General features: G+C 32.9%; 1 protein-coding gene and 1 non-coding gene across 2 annotated transcripts in view; one reads left to right on the top strand and one right to left on the bottom strand.

The window, feature by feature from the left end:
• Rasa1 (RAS p21 protein activator 1) overlaps positions 1–19,318 on the bottom strand; it is a 107,453-nt gene that overhangs the window by 77,843 nt on the left and 10,292 nt on the right. The gene's annotated exons all lie outside the window — the stretch shown is intronic.
• LOC114086663 (U6 spliceosomal RNA) lies at positions 5,364–5,471 on the top strand. Its single transcript, XR_003581663.1, has one exon. It is a non-coding gene; the product is annotated as a U6 spliceosomal RNA (small nuclear RNA).

Consider the following 19,318-nt stretch of genomic DNA (forward strand, 5'->3'; position numbering starts at 1 on the left):
ATCAACTCTGTTATAAGAAATAAGCATAGAAATTTTGGAAATAAATCATTTCCATGTAATTTAGTAATTCAATTCACATTATATTTTATTGATATATTTCAAATTTTGTTAAGCTTCTTAGCTTTGGCAGCATTCTGCTTACAAACATTTTAATGATCCATTCCAGTCTCTTCAAATTACTAATTTTCCTTAACTAAATCATGGAATTCTTTTAATTTTTCTAAATGTATGGAATTCTTTAAAATTCCTTTGTAGTTGATGGTTTGCTATATTTGTTACCTTTAATATAATTTCAGCAACAACTTAGGAAAGTCTTACAGATAAATTCTAAGTTATTCACAAAGAAACTTCAAAATAGACATTTAAAAAAAAAAAAAAAAGCCTTAAGAAAAAAGAATACCTACCACCTAGTTGATCTTCAAACTCAACAAGCTCCTTGACATCACTTGCCACAGTCTACAACCTAAGACTATTCTCTGGTTAAGACTATATATCTCTCCTTCCCCTAAAATGCTACCCAACAGGTAGCAGATCTTTCTACTAGTATGTACACATCAATCCTAGAAAAGGACCCTATCACATATATTAAAACTGTAATATATAATGGGAAGCACATCACAAAAGTATTCAGTAAATATTGCTGTAACACTCATGCTTAAAAAATAATCAACAAATTCTAAAACTGTACCAAAAATAAATGCCAATAATTATATTTATCAAACTATAAAAATGTTTATATGTAAAATATTGATAACAAAAATACTTAACAGATAAAAAAACAAAGACCTGACAATATAAAAAGTATATCAAAATAAAAGTAGGAAGTGCACATGTGCTCATATACATGCAAGGATCGTCACTATAGTGCAATATCGTAGGATTAGGTAAAAATAAAGGTAAATAAACTATGTATATCCAATAGAAAACTGTGTAGCCACTTAAGAGAATAAAATAATTCAAACATACATAAATAAATATACAAACAATGCCTTATATACTTATATACTACCATATACTTATATACTACCATATACTACTTTCAAGTCTTTGCACAAAAATTTCATTCAGTGAGACCTATCTTGACTACTCTCTCTTCTGGCATTGCCAATACCCCTTTATTCTTTTGTTGTTTGTTTTCTTTTTTCTCATAGCACTTATTACTTTTCACATTCTATACAATTTATTCTTTTATGATATTTACTACTTTTCTTCTTCTGGCAAAATGTAGCCTACAAGGAAACAGGTAGAGCCCAGCATTAAGTTAGGGAAAAAAAAAAAAAAAAACATCTGCTAAACAAATGTACAGAAATGTGGCCAAGAGTTGACCACAGAAAGTATATTTGGGGAACTAATGTCAATAAAAGAAGAGGATCTTTTTAATTAAAAAATATAAATGTATATATTCCATTTTTTCCTGTGCATAAATGTATACTGCCTACTGAAAAACTTTTTGGTGATGGAGGTAGGAGGTAGTAGGGGTGGGGAGGAGAACTAGGACCCTGTGCATGCTAAGCATGTGCTCTACTACCAAGCTACTCCCACAGCCCTGGAAAATTTAAGATTCCTCATAACACAGTCACATACTTCATAGATATACAATAATGTATACAAGTTATACATATGCATATATAAATACATGTATATATACACAATAGCAATGATCACTATTAGAAACAATAAGATTAGGGAGTGGATACTTTTTTCTTGCATTGTTTGGGTTTTTTTAATTTTTTTTAGTTGTACATAGACACAATATCTTTATTTTATTTATTTTTATGTGGCACTGAGGATAGAACCCAGTGCCTCACATGTGCTAGGCAAACACTCTACCACTGAGCCACAACCCCAGTCCCCCTTGCATTGTTTGTTTTTAAACAAGAGCTATCACATAATACTTTCACATTACTTAGAGCAGAATAATCCTCCAACCAAGAAAAGCTAGAAAAAGAAAATAAAATACAAAAATAAGTCAATAAAAAGAAAGCTGACTGTTTTTAATCATCTAAGAGCTGTTGAGGAAATCAGAACTTCATGAATCAACATTTCAGAAAAAGTAGGAACCTCAAAAAGTAACTGCACTATTCAGGAGCCACTTGATACTTTTTTCCCTCAGAATATTGTCTATTATGGTCACAATGCAGAAGGCTGAGAATGTATTCAAAAGACCCAGATCCTCTGCCTGGATTCTAACAGGAAGAAAAGAATTCAGCTGAATTTTCAGTCAATCTCACAAAGCTGGTAGGCCAACTATTAAAAGCTGTAAAGGGCCAGGATTTCAATCATAAAAGGGAAACAGAGAACTGAACCACAATCTATTTCCCCTCTAGACATCTTCACTGAGTTCTGAAGCTATACTGATAAGAATGAAGCAAAGTCTATATAGCAAAAAAGGAGTAAGAAATTTTGTTATCCAGGTGATCTGATTGCATTCTATCAGCTTAGCAGAAGGAAAAGCCATCTTTTACAGCAAACTATCATTCAGGTATTCTATAAACTACCAAACACAATGTCTGGCATTTAATTAAAACTTAATAGCATGCCAAGACACAGGACACAATGGGGGGCAGGGAAGGAATAAACAAAAGTATAGTATAAGAGTTTAGAAAAAAAAGAAAACATGGTTCTTAGAGAAATAAAATCAATAGATCCTAGCAAGACTGATCAAAGATGAAAATGTCACAAAGTATCAATTTTGGATCCACAGGTGAGTAACTTTTAAAATGAGGGACTTTAAAATAACAATTATTTGGGGCTGGGGATGTTATAGCTCAGCACCTGCCTAGAGTGCCTGAGGCCCTGGGTTTAATCCACAGCATTGAACTGAACCCAGTAAGAGAAAGAAAGAAAACACATAAGCACATGCCATTATCAAGGCACATTACAGCAAAGTTGCTAAAAAACAAAAACAAGACTAAATCACAAAAGTAATCAGAAAGACATTATCTTCATTGAAATAGTAATAAGAATTTTTGCTAACTTTAAAAAAGTACTCCAAGTGAGACAAAATGGAATATCTTCACATTTTTTAAGGAAAATAAGTATGAACACAGAAACAATATCCTTCACAATAAGTATGCTTTCAGATAAACAAAAAGTAAATCTGTTTGACAACAGATGTTTACCAAAAAATCCTAAAAGAAGATCTGTAGCCAAAACATGTTCCTACAGAGAAGGGTGGAAATGCAGTATAAAATGAAGAGTATCAAAAAGAATAAAATCATGGGTGAATCTAAATATACACTGAATTTATAAAGCAGTAACAATAATTTAATATGTATTAAAACATATGTATGATGAAAATACAGGACATTAATTTAAAAATCAGGAGAAGGATAAGTAAGGTTCAAGGATTCTAAGTTTTTAAAATTGTTAGGAAAAACAAAAATTTTCAATGGACTATAATAAGGCAACAATATGTTGTAATCTCTAGGATAATCACTAAAAGACTAAGATTTACAAATTGTATTTTTTAAATCCACTTAAAAGAGAGACATCTTAATAAGAATGCAGAAATTTTTAAAAGGATAGAAAAAATTCTACCACACTATTGCTAATTAAGAGCTCATGTGTTAAGCAATGCAACAATATTTAGAGGAGAAATGATTGAATTATGAGGGCTATGACCACGTCAGTGAATCAAATCACTTGTTTAATAATTTGAATGAATTTAGTGAAAGACTGTGAAAATTACAGGCAGGTGGAACATGGCTAAAGGAAGCGATGGGGGCATGTCCTTTGGGACTGTAATTGTCTTTGGCCCCCTCACTTCTCTCTACCTCTCTCTCTTTGCTTCCCAACTATCATGAATTGAGCCATTTTCCTCCACCATACCCTTCCAACATGTTTCTGCCTTGAAGCCAGTCAACAATGGACTGAAGTCTCTGAAACTGTGAACCTTGAACCAAAATAAACTTTTCTACTCTAAGTTGTTCTTGTCAGGTATTTTGGTTATAGCAATGAAAAGCTAGCTAGCAAAACAAACTAGATTTTAAGATAAAAATTATTATTAGAGGTAATCACAATAATAAAGGGATCAATTCATCGGGAATTTAATTCTAAATGTGCATATACCCAATAATGCAACATAAAAATACATAACTTATAAAATACATAGTTCTATATAGAAATACATATAAAAATCCCCTAAAAACCTCAGCACCATGTATAAATAAATAAAATAAAGGTATTGTGTCCATCTACAACTAAAAATATTATTTTAAAATGTTAGCATTAGTGTACACATGTCTATAAAACAATTATTGGGCAATCAAATATATATTGTAAACACTTCATAACAGTGCTCTGTCCAGACATAATCTTTCCCCTCATATATCTCATTTTTTTTGTATTTAACTCCCAATACTGCCTTATGTTTATATAAGCCAACACTTTGGTAACTTTTGCTAATTCTCTCATGTTCTGTTCTATAACTTAAAACTTTAGTCAGCATTAGCAGCTGAATTGAAGGTTAACAAAGCCAGGCCCGAGTCCTGCTTCATTTCTTCCTACCTTTACATGACTACTGCCTCATATTCACCGAGATCAGAGAGATAACAGAAATTCATGCTTCTACTCATTTAGCATGTGTATTTTTTTGCCTCTTAGGATTTTGTCACTACTTTTCACTTTCTGTGTTCATTAAGTAATTACATAAACTTCAATAATATCAATCACACTTTAAACTTAAAAAAAAAAACAACTCTGAATGGTTTATTGTCACATTTTATGTTCTTCCATCCTCAATAGTCCTTATTCTAGAACTCATCATTTCAGCATGTGTAGAATAAAACAATCAGAATTGTAGATATTTCAAAAACAAATGCATGTGATTTTATTCAAAAATTTTTCTGTCATGCTTCTATAATATTTGTCATTAATAAGTAGAATAAGCTTCTTGGCGAAGAAGACTTTCTCATTCCCTCCAAATCTAAACAAGTACCAATAAGGTTATCTATTCTTGCCTTTTGGTCATCTCTTCCTGGACACACACGATAGTGTGTCAAGAAAAAAAAAATACAGGAAAACAACATGATTTCTTGGCATTACTGTCTCTATGTAAGTGTTAACATTCCACACACTTACATACTTGATTCCTTTACTTTTTCAATATTTATATAGGTTTCCACTGGGCATGGTAACAAAGACCTGTAATCCCAGATACTCAGTGGGGTCTGAGGCAGCAGTATGGCAAGTCTGAGGCCAGTCACAGTCCCTGAGTGAAACTCCTTTGTAAGGCACCCCTGGGTTCAATGCCTAGTACCAAAAAAAAAAAAAAAATCTTTCTGATTCTCATGACAATTCACATCAGTCTCACCTACCATCAAAAAGATAAATGTTTCCCTTTTGTAGAAACCATATACACAACGCTTGCTCTACAGCATATACACTAAAAATTAGAATGATACAGAGGAAGATCAGCATGGCCTCTGCTCAAATATGGCATGCAAATTTGTGAAGCATTCTGTATTTTTAAAGTATTCTTACCATACCCACACACACACACACAGAGCAGATATGTCAATTTACCAGACTGTAAAAATTACTTCACTACATATGTATATCAAAATATCAAGTTACATCTGAAATTTATATTTAAAATGAAAAAAAGAACCATACAAAAATCTTATATGTAAAATACATACTATTAAAGTCTTTTTGAAAATTAAATGTCAACATCACTATAAATTTTTAAAAGTAAAATGCTACCATTATACACAAAAGTAAACGCTGAATCATGATAAAATTATTTTCAGTACAGTAATTTACTAAAAACATACAGGTTTAACAAAGCCTACAATATGGGTCCTTTCTCTAATCTACTTTTACTGCAAGCACCAGATAGTCAGAAACTTAGTTAATTGCAATTACTGTATTTCTCAAAACATGCTCTGAACTTAACGAAAGAGGTGAAAGACCTCTACAATGAAACTACAGAATGCTACAGAAAGAAATTAAAGATGACTTTAGAAGATAGAAATATCTTCCTTGTTCTTGGATAGGCAGAATTAATACTGTCAAAATGGCCATACAACTAAAAGCACTGTACAGATTTAATGCAATTCTAATCAAAATACCTATGACATTCCTCATAGAAACAGAAAAAGGAGTCATGAAATTCATCTGGAAAAATAAGAGACCCAGAATAGCTAAAACAATCCTTAGCAAGAAGAGTGAAGCAAGTGGCATCACTATACCAGACCTTAAACTATACTACAGAGTAATAGTAACAAAAACAGCATGGTATTGGCACCAAAATAGACTTGTAAGACCAATGGTATAGAATAGAGGACACAGAGACTAACCCACATACTTATAGTTATCCTTCTTATATTTGACAAAGGCGCCAAAAGCATACATTAGAGAAAAGATAGCCTCTTCAACAAATGGTGCTGGGAAAATTGGAAATCCATATGCAACAAAATGAAATTAAACCCTTATCTCTCACCATGCACAAAACTCAACACAAAGTGGATCAAGGACCTGCGAATCAAGGACCTACAAATTAAACCAGAGAAACTGCGTCTGTTAGAAGAAAAAGTAGGCCCAAATCTCCATCATGTCAGATTAGGCCCCAACTTCCTTAATAAGACTCTCATAGTATAAGAATTAATATCAAGAATCAATAAATGGGATGGATTCAAACTAAAAAGCTTCTTCTCAGCAAAAGAAACAATCTGTGAGGTGAATAGACTGCCTACTGATTGGGAACAAATTCTTACCACATGCATGTCAGACAGGGCACTAATCTCTAGAATATATAAAGAACTTGGGCTGGGGTTGTGGCTCAGTGGTAAAGTGCTTGCCTAGCATGCATGAGGTACTGGGTTTGATTCTCAGCACCACATACAAATAAATAAAATAAAGGTCCATTAACAACTAAAAGTATTAAAAAAAAAAAAAAAGAACTCAAAATTCTTAACACCAAAAAAACAAATAACTCAATCAATAAATGGGCCAAGGAACTGAACAAGCACTTCTCAGAAGACAATCAATCAACAAATATATGAAAAAATGTTCAAAATCTCGAGCAATTAGACAAATGCAAATCAAAACTACTCTAAGATTTCATCTCACTCTAGTCAGAATGCCAGCTATTAAGAATACAAACAACAAAAAGTGTTGGCAAGGAATGTGGAGAAAAAGACACCTCATACATTGCTGGTGGGACTGCAAATTGGTGCAGCCAATATGGAAAGCAGTATAGAGAATCCTTAGAAAACTGAGAATGGAACCACCATTTGACCCAGCTATCCCACTCCTCAGTCTATACCTCAGTCTATAAAAACAGCATACTACAGGGACACAGCCACGTCAATGTTTATAGCAGCACAATGCACAACAACTAAACTGTGGAACTAACCTAGATGCTCTTCAGTAGATGAATGGATGAAGAACATGTGATATACATACATAATGGAATATTATTCAGCATTAAGAGAGAATAAAATCATGGCATTTGCAGGTAAATGGATGGAGTTAGAGAAGATAATGCTAAGTGAAGTTAGCCAATCCCAAAAAACCAAATGCCGAATGATTTCTCTGATTTAAGGATGCTGATCCATAATATGCTGGAGGGGGAGGGGGAATATGGGAGGATTAAATGAACTCTAGATAGGGCAAAGAGAAAAAGGGAAGGGAGAGGAAGGAGGGGCATAGGGGTAGGAAAGAAGGTGGAATGCGATGATCATCATTACCCTAAGTACATGTATAAAGACACAAGGATGTGACTCTACTTTGTGTACAACCAGTCATATGAAAAATTGTGCTCTATATTTGTAATATGAATTATAATGCATTCTGTTTTCATATACAACAAATTAGATTTTTTTTTTAAAAAGAAAACAAAAAATAAAGAACATGCTCTGTTCACTAAGCATGTAAGTTTAGGAAAAGCAGAGTTAAACAAAAAAGGCAGTTTAGTATAATAAGGCTTTTAGAACACCTCTGCTAATGTGCATTCTGGATTTGCAAAGGAGGGAAAAAAAAAAAAAAAACGAGACTCAAAATTCAGAAGTTCCCAAATTATTAAACTGTCAAAAAGGTCAAAGAATACAAATTCCTTTAACTACACAACAAAGTACATTGTTTAAGAAATTCTAACAAGTTTATGAAACAGATAATACTTGTTAACTTGATAGTAGTTCCCTCTCTTTGTTCAAAACTGTCTTCTGATAAAATGTCTACCATATTTTTTTAGGTTTCAATTAAGTGTTTCAATAAATATTAAAAATAAAGCATCACTTACTGTCAAATGTACTGAAGTAAAAAAGAATAAATGCAAGCTCAATAACTATCTAAAAAGACAGTTAAATATTTATAAATAGGAATTTTTTAAAAACTTATCAAATTTCATCTTTTTGCTAGTTTGAAAGAACTGTTCCTCTTACTTGGCTATCTCCTCTATCAACCCTTCTCTTAAAAGACTTCCAAATTCCCACAAAAGAATCTCTTTCCAACCTCTTTAAAAAAAAAAAATAACTTCAAATCCCTTTCATCTGGATGCAGAGGTGCATGCATATAATCTCAGGGACTCAGGAGGCTGAGTCAAGAGAATTCTAAATTCAAGACCAACCTCTTCAACTTGGTGAAGCCCCAAGCAATGCAAGGAGAACCCTGTTTCACAATTTAAAAAATGAAAAGGGCTAGGGATGTGGCTCTAAGAACCCCCGGATTAAATCCCTAGTACCAAAACAAACAACCACCACCCTCCTTTTAGACACATCCAGATTCCCATCTGGCAATAACAAAGTTAGAAGTCACCACTTCATTCTTTCTAACAAAAAAGTAAAAAGCTGAACAAACTGAAAAATCAATACTCTTGTTAAATTCTTCAGAGAAATGAGTCCTCAGGGCAAACCACTGCTCCAAAAATTGAGCAACTGGCAAATGCAGAAAATCACAGCACACCAGAACAGAAACCCACAAGAAAACCCACAGAGAAACTTGCCTGGGAACCAGTGCCAGAGTAGAGAAGCCTCAGTGTGAACAGGTCTGAGTTAAAATCTCCAGAGAACCCAATCATATGGTTTCATCTCCAGGAACTCTCCCAGGTCCCACAGTAAATACAGGAGATAAATCTCCCCATGCTTGTGATAGGGAGAAGTGGAAGGGGAACAATTTTAAAATATACCAGAGCATTCTATATTCTTAACAAGGCCTGCCTTCAGCAAAACTAATTACCAAAGCCTGACATACCTGTAGGAAAAAGGAAATATACGACTCCAGCTCCCTTTACTGACATACTAATAAAAGGCAAAAACCACAGTTTAAAGAGACAGCAAAAACATCAAAACCAGACATTATCAAGAGATATGGAAATTATTAGACTGGGAATTTTTTTAAAACCATGATTAATTTTATGCTAAGTGTTTTAATGAAATGGAAGACAACATTTAAACACATGGATAATGTAAACAGAGAGATGGAAATTCTAAAGATAAAGAAGAAGTCCTAGAAATCAAAACACTATAACAGAAATGAAGAATGCTTCTAGTAGGCTCATTAGTAGACTGACACAGTTGAGGAAAGGATCTGAGCATACAGTTATGACAATAGATATTACTTCCAAAAGGGAAAAGTAAGAAGAAAAAGACTGATTAAAAAAAAAAAAATCTTAAGCAACCACAAAAGGTCTAACTTAAGGAAAAAAATATTTTCATTAGTGCATTTGAGCTATATACATAATAATTGGGTTCATTCTGAAATAATCATACATGCTAATTTAATTCACTCCATTTCAGTCCCCAGTGCCTCCTTTAATCCCTCCCCACTTTCCTCCACCTATTTCCCAAAAGGTACAAATTTCTGTATAACATGAAAATGAAAAGGTAAAGAAAAAGAAACAAGAAATATTTGAAACAATAATGACTGAGAATTTCCCCAAAATAATGTCAGATCCATAAACTCAGAACTCCAGACAAAACAAATGCCCCACAAAATAACACTTCTATGCATATCATATTCAAACTTCAAAAAAAAAAATCAAAGAAAAAAACCTTGAAAGAAGCCAGAAATTGAAAAATACTTTACCTAAAGAAAACCAAGCTAAGGATTCCACCCAGCATCTCAAAAACAATGCAAGCAAAAAAAAAAAAAAATGAATAAAAATTTAAAGAGCTAAGAGGAAAACAACACCAACCTAAAATTTTGTACCCTGCAAAATTATCCTTCAAAGTGTAGGATAAATAAAGATATTCTCAAAGAGAAAATGAATGGATTTATTGTCAACAGATCTGTCTTGCACAATATGTTAAAGCAGCTCATCACAGAAAAGGAAAATGATATGGATAGAAATTCTGATCTACATAAAAAGAAAAAGAGCATAGGAAAGAATGAATAGCAAGCACAAAAGAATGAATAAGCAAAGATAAAAGGTAAAATAAATTTTTTTTCTTATTCTTAATCTAATAGGTAACAATTTGTTCAACATAATAGCAACAAGGTATCTAATTATGCATGATCTAATTATGCATACTTGTAAGTAGAACAAATGACTGCAGGAATATAAAGTACAGAGGTAAGAAGTAGGAATATTTTGCTACTATAAAGTATTTGCACTACAGATGTAGGAATATACTATTACTTGAAAATGGACTTGGATAAGTTATAAATGTATACTGCAAAATCCAAAGCAAATACTTTTTTTTTTTTAATTTTTTATTGTTGGCTGTTCAAAACATTACATAGTTCTTGATATATCATATTTCACAATTTGATTCAAGTGGGTTATGAGCTCCCATTTTTACCCCATATACAGATTGCAGAATCACATCAGTTACACATCCATTGATTTACATATTGCCATACTAGTGTCTGTTGTATTCTGCTGCCTTTCCTATCCTCCACTATCCCCCCCCTCCCCTCCCCTCCCCTCTTCTCTCTCTGCCCCCTCTACTGACATTCGTTTGCCCCCCTTGTATTATTTTTCCCCTTCCCCTCACTTCCTCTTGTATGTACTTTTGTATAACTCTGAGGGTCTCCTTCCATTTCCATGCATTTTCCCTATTTATTCTATCATTTACCCTTTTTGTTGTACATTGTGTGTTCCACACTTTTTGCTGTTTGTGGTTTTAATTGAGTATTTTATGTTTCTATTCTCTTTCTCGGCATTTTAATTACATTTTAAAAAAGGCAATTAAAAAACAATTAAAAGCCTTTTTTAAAATGTAATTAAAATGCCGAGAAAGAGAATAGAATCATAAAATACTCAATTAAAACCACAAACAGCAAAAAGTGTGGAACACACAATGTACAACAAAAAGGGTAAATGATAGAATAAATAATAAATACAGTGGATATTAATCTCACTACCCTAGACAACAATAGTCTAAACTCACTACCCTAGACAACAGTAGTCTAAATACATTAACTTAAAGACATTGTCAGAGTCTTTAAGTTAATTGTCAGAGTCTTTAATTTAGAATTCAACACGCTTCTATCAAAAATGGACAGATCCAGCAGGCAAAAAAATCACTGACTCAACAGAATTCTCAAATCAACTTGATATAAATGACATCTATAGACTACTTCATCAAACAACAGATTTCACATTCTTTTCAAGTACCCAAGGCATTGACCAACACGCCCCACATTACATTCTGGGACATAAAAGGTACCACAACAAATTTACAGAAATAGAAATCACACAATATTTTCTATCAGACCACAACGAATTTAACCTGAAATCAATGAAAAAAAAAAAAGATGGAAAATCTCAATACATGAAGATTATACAACACAATTCCTAAGAACACACAGTTCAAATACAGACCAATATCTTTCATTAACATAGATGTGAATATTCTCCAATAAAATACTAGTAAATCAAATCTCACAATGTATAAAAAGAATTAAACACTATAACCAATTTATCAAGGCTGATTAAAGACTTTAAAAATCAATTAATGCAAGCAATCACAATGAAAAACTTTTTAAAAATCACAAGATATCAGTGGATACAAAAAAAAAAACACTTGACAAAAATCCAAACTCCATTTATGACTAAAATATTTGCTCAGCAAAATAGGAATAGAGGGAACTTCCATAAAGAGCATTTACCAAAAAAAAAAAAAAAAATGTGGCAGTTATACACAATGGAGTATTACTCTGCATTAAAAAATGACAAAATCATAGAATTTACAGGGAAATGGATGGCATTAGAGCAGATTATGCTAAGTGAAGCTAGCCAATCCCTAAAAAACAAATGCCAAATGTCTTCTTTGATATAAGGAGAGTAACTAAGAACAGAGTAGGGTCAAAGAGCATGAGAAGAAGATTAACATTAAACAGGGATGAGAGGTGGGAGGGAAAGGGAGAGAGAAGGGAAATTGCATGGAAATGGAAGGAGACCCTCAGAGTTATACAAAAGTACATACAAGAGGAAGTGAGGGGAAAGGGAAAAATAATACAAGGGGGACAAATGAATGTCAGTAGAGGGGGCAGAGAGAGAAGAGGGGAGGGGAGGGGAGGGGAGGGGAGGGGGGATAGTAGAGGATAGGAAAGGCAGCAGAACACAACAGACACTAGTATGGCAATATGTAAATCAATGGATGTGTAACTGATGTGATTCTGCAATCTGTATATGGGGTAAAAATGGGAGCTCATAACCCACTTGAATCAAAGTGTGAAATATGATATATCAAGAACTATGTAATGTTTTGAACAACCAACAATAAAAAATTAAAAAAAAAAAAAAAACCTACAGCAAGCATCACATGTAATGGTAAGAACCTCAAAACTATCTCACTAAGATGGAGAACAAAGCAAGCAAAATTTGCCTTACCATTTATCTGTTCTACCACTACTTTTAAACACTGTACTTGAAGTGATGGCTAATGCAATAAGACGAAAAAAAACTTTTTTAAAAATAAAAGGTTTAGTGATTGAGAAGAAATAACACTATCTTTGTCAGATAAAGACATACCAGATGACAAGACTGTCAATGTAAAAAAGAAGAAAAAAAAAAAAACACCTTACAGAACTAATAAGCAATTATAGCAAGGCTGCAGGATACAAGAGTTAATGGCTTTCCTATATAAGCCAGCAATGAAAATGTGAAATTTGAAAATTAAAAACATAGTACCTTTATACTACCACCCCCAAAAAATTATAAAATAATTAAGTATAAATCTAACAAAATATGTACAAGATCTGTATGAGAAAAACTGTAAAGTTCTGATAAAAACCAGCAAACAACAAAATAAATGAAGAAAAAAAGTCCATGTTCATGGATAGGGAGACTCAATATTATCACAATGTGAGTTTTCAACCTGATATACACATTCAATGCAAACCCAACCAAAATCCCAGCAGGTTATTTTGTGGATATCAACAAACTAATTTTAAAGTTTATATGGAAAGGAAAAAAGATCCAGAAAAGTCATTGTAATATTGAAAGAACAAAGTTGGGGGACTAGAAATTCATTTTTGAGACTTTGCATAATGCTGCTATAATCAAGACAATGTGGTATTGGCAAAAGGATATATAAGCAGGACAACAGAATAGAGAACCAAAAATAGACTCAAATAAATATAATCAGGGCTAGGGCTATAGCTCAGTGACAGAGTGCTTGCCTTGCACTTGTGAGGAACTGGGTTAGATCCTCAGCACCACATATAAGTAAGTTTAAAAAAAAAAATAAAGGTCCACTGGCAACTGAAAATATATTTAAAAAATAAATAAATGTAATCAACTAATTTGACAAAGGAGCAAGGTACCTTGACTTAGTATGTACAACTCAATCTAGAGTTAGTCAAATTTGAAGAATTGACTGAACCTAAGGTTGTGGATCTATTCTAACAAAGGTCACAAGTAATTAATAAAGAAACCACAAGGACAATTAATCCATTAACAAAAATAAATGTCTGCATATCTCTCTGCCCAGCTTAACCTCCCTGGCAGGCCTGCCAAGAGGGGAAGCCAAACTCTAATCATAACTTTTATAATGGCGAATGTCAACTGGTGAATTTCAAAGATGTGATTAATAGGGGGAAAGAAATCACCACTTCACAACATCATTACAAGAGGAAAATAAATGATTCAGGCAAAAATCATCAATGGATATTGAAACAATTGGGTATTTACTGACTGCTTATTAGCTACAAAGAAAAAAGTACCTTTTATAATGGCAAAATATGGTACAAACAAGCTCAAATCATTAATGCAAATCATTAATAGGACAAGTGACATCTGTACCTGTAAGTTATGCATTAAGAACTAATGACCAATGAACTATTTCTACTAATAATGGTTAACCCAAAACTAATCATGAGGAAGCAATCAAATACAAATTGAGACACATTCTGGGGGGGGAGGGACCCTATCCTGGACTCTTCAAAAATGTTGATGTCATGAAAGAAAAAAACACTTGAAGGAATTGTTCTACATTAAAGAAGACTAAGGGGACATAACAATTAAATGCAATTCATTAAAATCAAAAGCAGATATAAAGGACATTATAGCAACAATTAAGAACATCTATACATAATATTATATTGATAGTAAATTCATTATATTTGGTTATGAAAGTTATTTCCCTATTCCTAGAAAATTCACGAAGATTTAGCATTTAAAAAAGAAAGGACGGGGCTGGGGTTGTGGTGCAGAGGTAAAGCACTTGCTACCATGCATGAGAAGTAAAACCTATTTCTTCTGTGAGTCATCATCAAAATTAGGTTTGAAAGCTACTACTGTCTGGACAATGGAGACTCTCAAAAATGTTTCAAGAGACCATCTAAGATTTGTCTTTACAAGATCATGCTGGAAACAATATAAAGTGGTTTTTCAAATTCAATTTAGTTGCTTTCCACTAATTTTTGTTTTCAGTAGAATAGAACAAAATTAAAATAAGAATAGGATGCATCATGAATAGTAATTAAAAAGGACATTTTTTTCATTAAATTTTACTTTCTTTTTTTTTCCAATTTTGACACATACAAGTACTGTGTCACAATGTATAAAGAAGTTCACTTCAGTTGAAGTCAAAACATTTTGAAAATCATTAATAATGAGAACTGTTAATTGGTTGAAGGAGACATTAAGAACAAGAAGAAAATTAACAGACTACTTCAATAGGAAGAAAGAGAAAATGAGGGTTTGAAACAAAAAGAAAGAGAGAGAGAGAGAGAGAAATGTTAGTTAAGATTCTAAAGCAATTTAGGAGGTAGAATAAACAATCTTGGCAACTAATTAGACCAGAATGAGAGAGAAGGAGAAATCTTAAAAATAAAAATAAATTATTTTTAAAGGTTAAGAAAAAGATCGCATTTCTATGGATTCCACAAATCTACACTACTAAACATAAGCCCTTAAGATGACATTCAATAATATAATAGGTCTCCAAGGTATTATATTTCATCTTTCTTTTATTGTTCTCCTTCATAAGCCCTGTGTAGAAGGCAAATACTATTTCCACAAAAATAAACTCTTATGTGATTAAAAGTACTATTCCCCCACAGCAATCTAAGACTCTACATGATTTCTACCACTAAACTGTATTGTTACATGTTATCTGATCATATTACAAACCCCAAAAACAATGTCAATGAAAAATATTAGTTATTTTCAATGCAATTTTGACAATATTTTAAAAAAAAGGCTTCATGATAAAAACATTCTGATCTTAAGATCATAAAAAGAGGATAATATTAACAAATTCTAATATTTTACCTAGAGGATTTAATCTGCAATCTGTCTGAGATTAGTGTTTCTTTCTTCCAAATCCCATAAGAAAATAATCAGGTTTATGCAATAAATTAATGCAAACACATAAAACCAAAACACATAATTAACTCCTTTTTAATTGCCAGCAATAGCAAAGAGAATTCTTAAGTGATTCTATTAACATTGTATTTCTCCTACCACCAGCAATAAGCATTGCAAGGTGTCCCATAAATAATATAAATATAGTAACAATTCCACTCTACATACCTAGATTGCCTTTCTTAAGTAGGAACTAAAAAGCAATAAAATATTCCTAAATATTCATATGGTCACTACTTAACCCAGTGATTAGCAATTCCTCTGAATCTGTGCTTTGGCAGCCACCCTAAATTACAAATTAAGTGGATACAAAAAGTTAAGTATGTACCTGTCTATCTATCTACAAATGTAGAGAGATACCTACAGTCATTTAAACAATATTCTACACAGTTGTTGCTCAATAAATAAGTTAACAATGATTTAGTTTAAAAAATATTCTCTTCAAAGAAGATAACCTAAGAAAACAAAGCAAAAAAAAAGGCCTATCATTGCTTCCCATTCAACTTAAGAAAGTTATTTCCATCACTTAGTAAATGCTTGTACAGAGACAACAAAGTTTCTTCCTGTATTGCCTGAGATAACCTTTCAGAATGCATGTATATATGTATCTAAACATAAGTCAATTTCCTCAAAAACCACAACTTAAAAATTTAACTAGAACAAAATAAATGAGTAGCCATGTAACAATTAAAATAATGAATTCATAATTTAAAACCTTTTAAAAAGTAGGGGAGGAATGTACAAGTGTACCCTTTTCCCCACATCCTCCCCAGCACTTATTGTTGTTTGACTTCCTAATGGCTGCCAATCTTACTGGAGTGAGATGGTATCTTAGGGTGGTTTTGATTTGCATTTCTCTGACTGCTAGAGATGGTGAGCATTTTTTCATGTACTTGTTGATTGACTGTATGTCCTCCTCTGAGAAGTGTCTGTTCAGGTCCTTGGCCCATTTGTTGATTGGGTTGTTTGTTATCTTATTGTCTAATTTTTTGAGTTCTTTGTATACTCTGGATATTAGGGCTCTATCTGAAGTGTGAGGAGTAAAGATTTGTTCCCAGGATGTAGGCTCCCTATTTACCTCTCTTATTGTTTCTTTTGCTGAGAAAAAACTTTTTAGTTTGAGTAAGTCCCATTTGTTGATTCTAGTTATTAACTTTTGTGCTATGGGTGTCCTATTGAGGAATTTGGAGCCCGACCCCACCGTACATTGCTGGTGGGACTGCAAATTGGTGCAGCCAATTTGGAAAGCAGGATGGAGATTTCTTGGAAAGCTGGGAATGGAGCCACCATTTGACCCAGCTATTCCCCTTCTCGGTCTATTCCCTAAAGACCTAAAAAGAGCATGCTACAGGGACACTGCTACATCGATGTTCATAGCAGCACAATTCACAATAGCAAGACTGTGGAACCAACCTAGATGCCCTTCAATAGACGAATGGATAAAAAAAAATGTGGCAGTTATACACAATGGAGTATTACTCTGCATTAAAAAATGACAAAATCATAGAATTTACAGGGAAATGGATGGCATTAGAGCAGATTATGCTAAGTGAAGCTAGCCAATCCCTAAAAAACAAATGCCAAATGTCTTCTTTGATATAAGGAGAGTAACTAAGAACAGAGTAGGGACGAAGAGCAGGAGAAGAAGATTAACATTAAACAGGGATGAGAGGTGGAAGGGAAAGGGAGAGAGAAGGGAAATTGCATGGAAATGGAAGGAGACCCTCAGGGTTATACAAAAGTACATACAAGAGGAAGTGAGGGGAAAGGGAAAAATAATACAAGGGGGAGAAATGAATGACAGTAGAGGGGGTAGAGAGAGAAGAGGGGAGGGGAGGGGAGGGGAGGGGGGATAGTAGAGGATAGGAAAGGCAGCAGAACACAACAGACACTAGTATGGCAATATGTAAATCAATGGATGTGTAACTGATGTGATTCTGCAATCTGTATATGGGGTAAAAATGGGAGTTCATAACCCACTTGAATCAAAGTGTGAAATATGATATATCAAGAAATTTGTAATGTTTTGAACAACCAACAATAAAAAAATTTTAAAAAAAAAAAGTAGGGGAGGAGAAAAGACCAAAATACAAAAAAAAAAAAAAAAGTCCACAGGCCCAGATAGTCTCACTGGTGAATTTAACCAAATATTTAAAGAACACTTAATAAATATTTCATAAATTCTTCGAAGAACTAGAAGAGGAAGGAAAACTTCCTACGTTATATTATTAGGTCAGTATAGTTCAAATACTGAAACCAGTGAAAGACATACGGAGGAAACTTATAGACCAGTATCTCTCTTGAACTTAAGACAAAAAAATCCTCAACATGTTATCAGGAACCTGAATTCAGCAATCTTTGAAAGGGATTATATACCATGACCGTGTAGGATTCATTCCAGATATGCAAGCTGGCTTAACATTCAAAAATCCACATCAACCAGCTTAAAAAAAAAAAAAAATCATTTGCTCATAAAAAGCGACTCAGGAAAAACACCTGACAAAATCCAACAAACCATTCATAATAAAAACTCTCAGAAGAGCAGAAGAAAGTGACCTACCTCAACCTGATAAAGAGCACCTACCAACTACATAAACTACAAGCCTATAGTTAACATCATAGGCTTAATGGTTGAACACTAAATCCTTTCTATTTAAGACAACTAACAAACTATGGCATGGATTTCCACTCTCACCACTCTTATCCAACATGGGCACACACATCAGAAACAAAGAAAACTGTCCACATTTACAGATGACATGATTGTATAGAAAATCCCATGGAATCTAAAAATTCTAGGAACTAAAAGGTAAGCTTGGCAAGACTGCAAGATAAAAGACCAAAATACAAAAACCAATTGCGTTTTTTTATGACAATTCTATATACTATGAGCATGTGGAAACTAAAATTAAAACACAATAACATTTACAAAACATTTCAAATAAAATAAACAGATTAAATATAAATTTAGCAAAAGATTACAGGATTTATATACTGAAAATTATAAAATGTTCATTTAAAAAAAACAAGACTTAGAGAAATACATGAAGGCACACATCCCATGTGTACCCATGACAATAAAGACATCAATTCTGCCAAAAATCATCCATAAATCAATGCAATTCCTAAAGGAATCTCAGCAAAGATTTTGTAAACAGGGAATAGCATGTTTTAAAACTTAAATGTAAAGGCAACATCACTAAAATACTAACACATAATGAAAAAGTATAAAGGGAAGAAATCACTCCACTTGACATTATACATAATAACAATAGTAATCAAGTGTGATACAGTAGTCCCCCCATCTCAGAGGATATGGTAAGACCCCCAGTGGGTAACTGAAACCAAAGACAACACTGAAGCCTATATATAGTATGTTTTTCTCTACCTATGATAAGTGTAATTTACAAATTGGCACAGTGAGAAATTAACAACAATAAAAAATGGCAAAATAGAACAATTATAACAATATACTTTTAAAAAGTTATTTAATACTTGATGAATTATTAACTTGTGGAATTTTCAATTTAGTATTTTGGACCACAGCTGATGAAAAAT

The sequence above is a fragment of the Marmota flaviventris genome, chromosome 5 (genome assembly GCF_047511675.1).
Source record: "Marmota flaviventris isolate mMarFla1 chromosome 5, mMarFla1.hap1, whole genome shotgun sequence".
Classification (NCBI taxonomy): domain Eukaryota; kingdom Metazoa; phylum Chordata; class Mammalia; order Rodentia; family Sciuridae; genus Marmota; species Marmota flaviventris.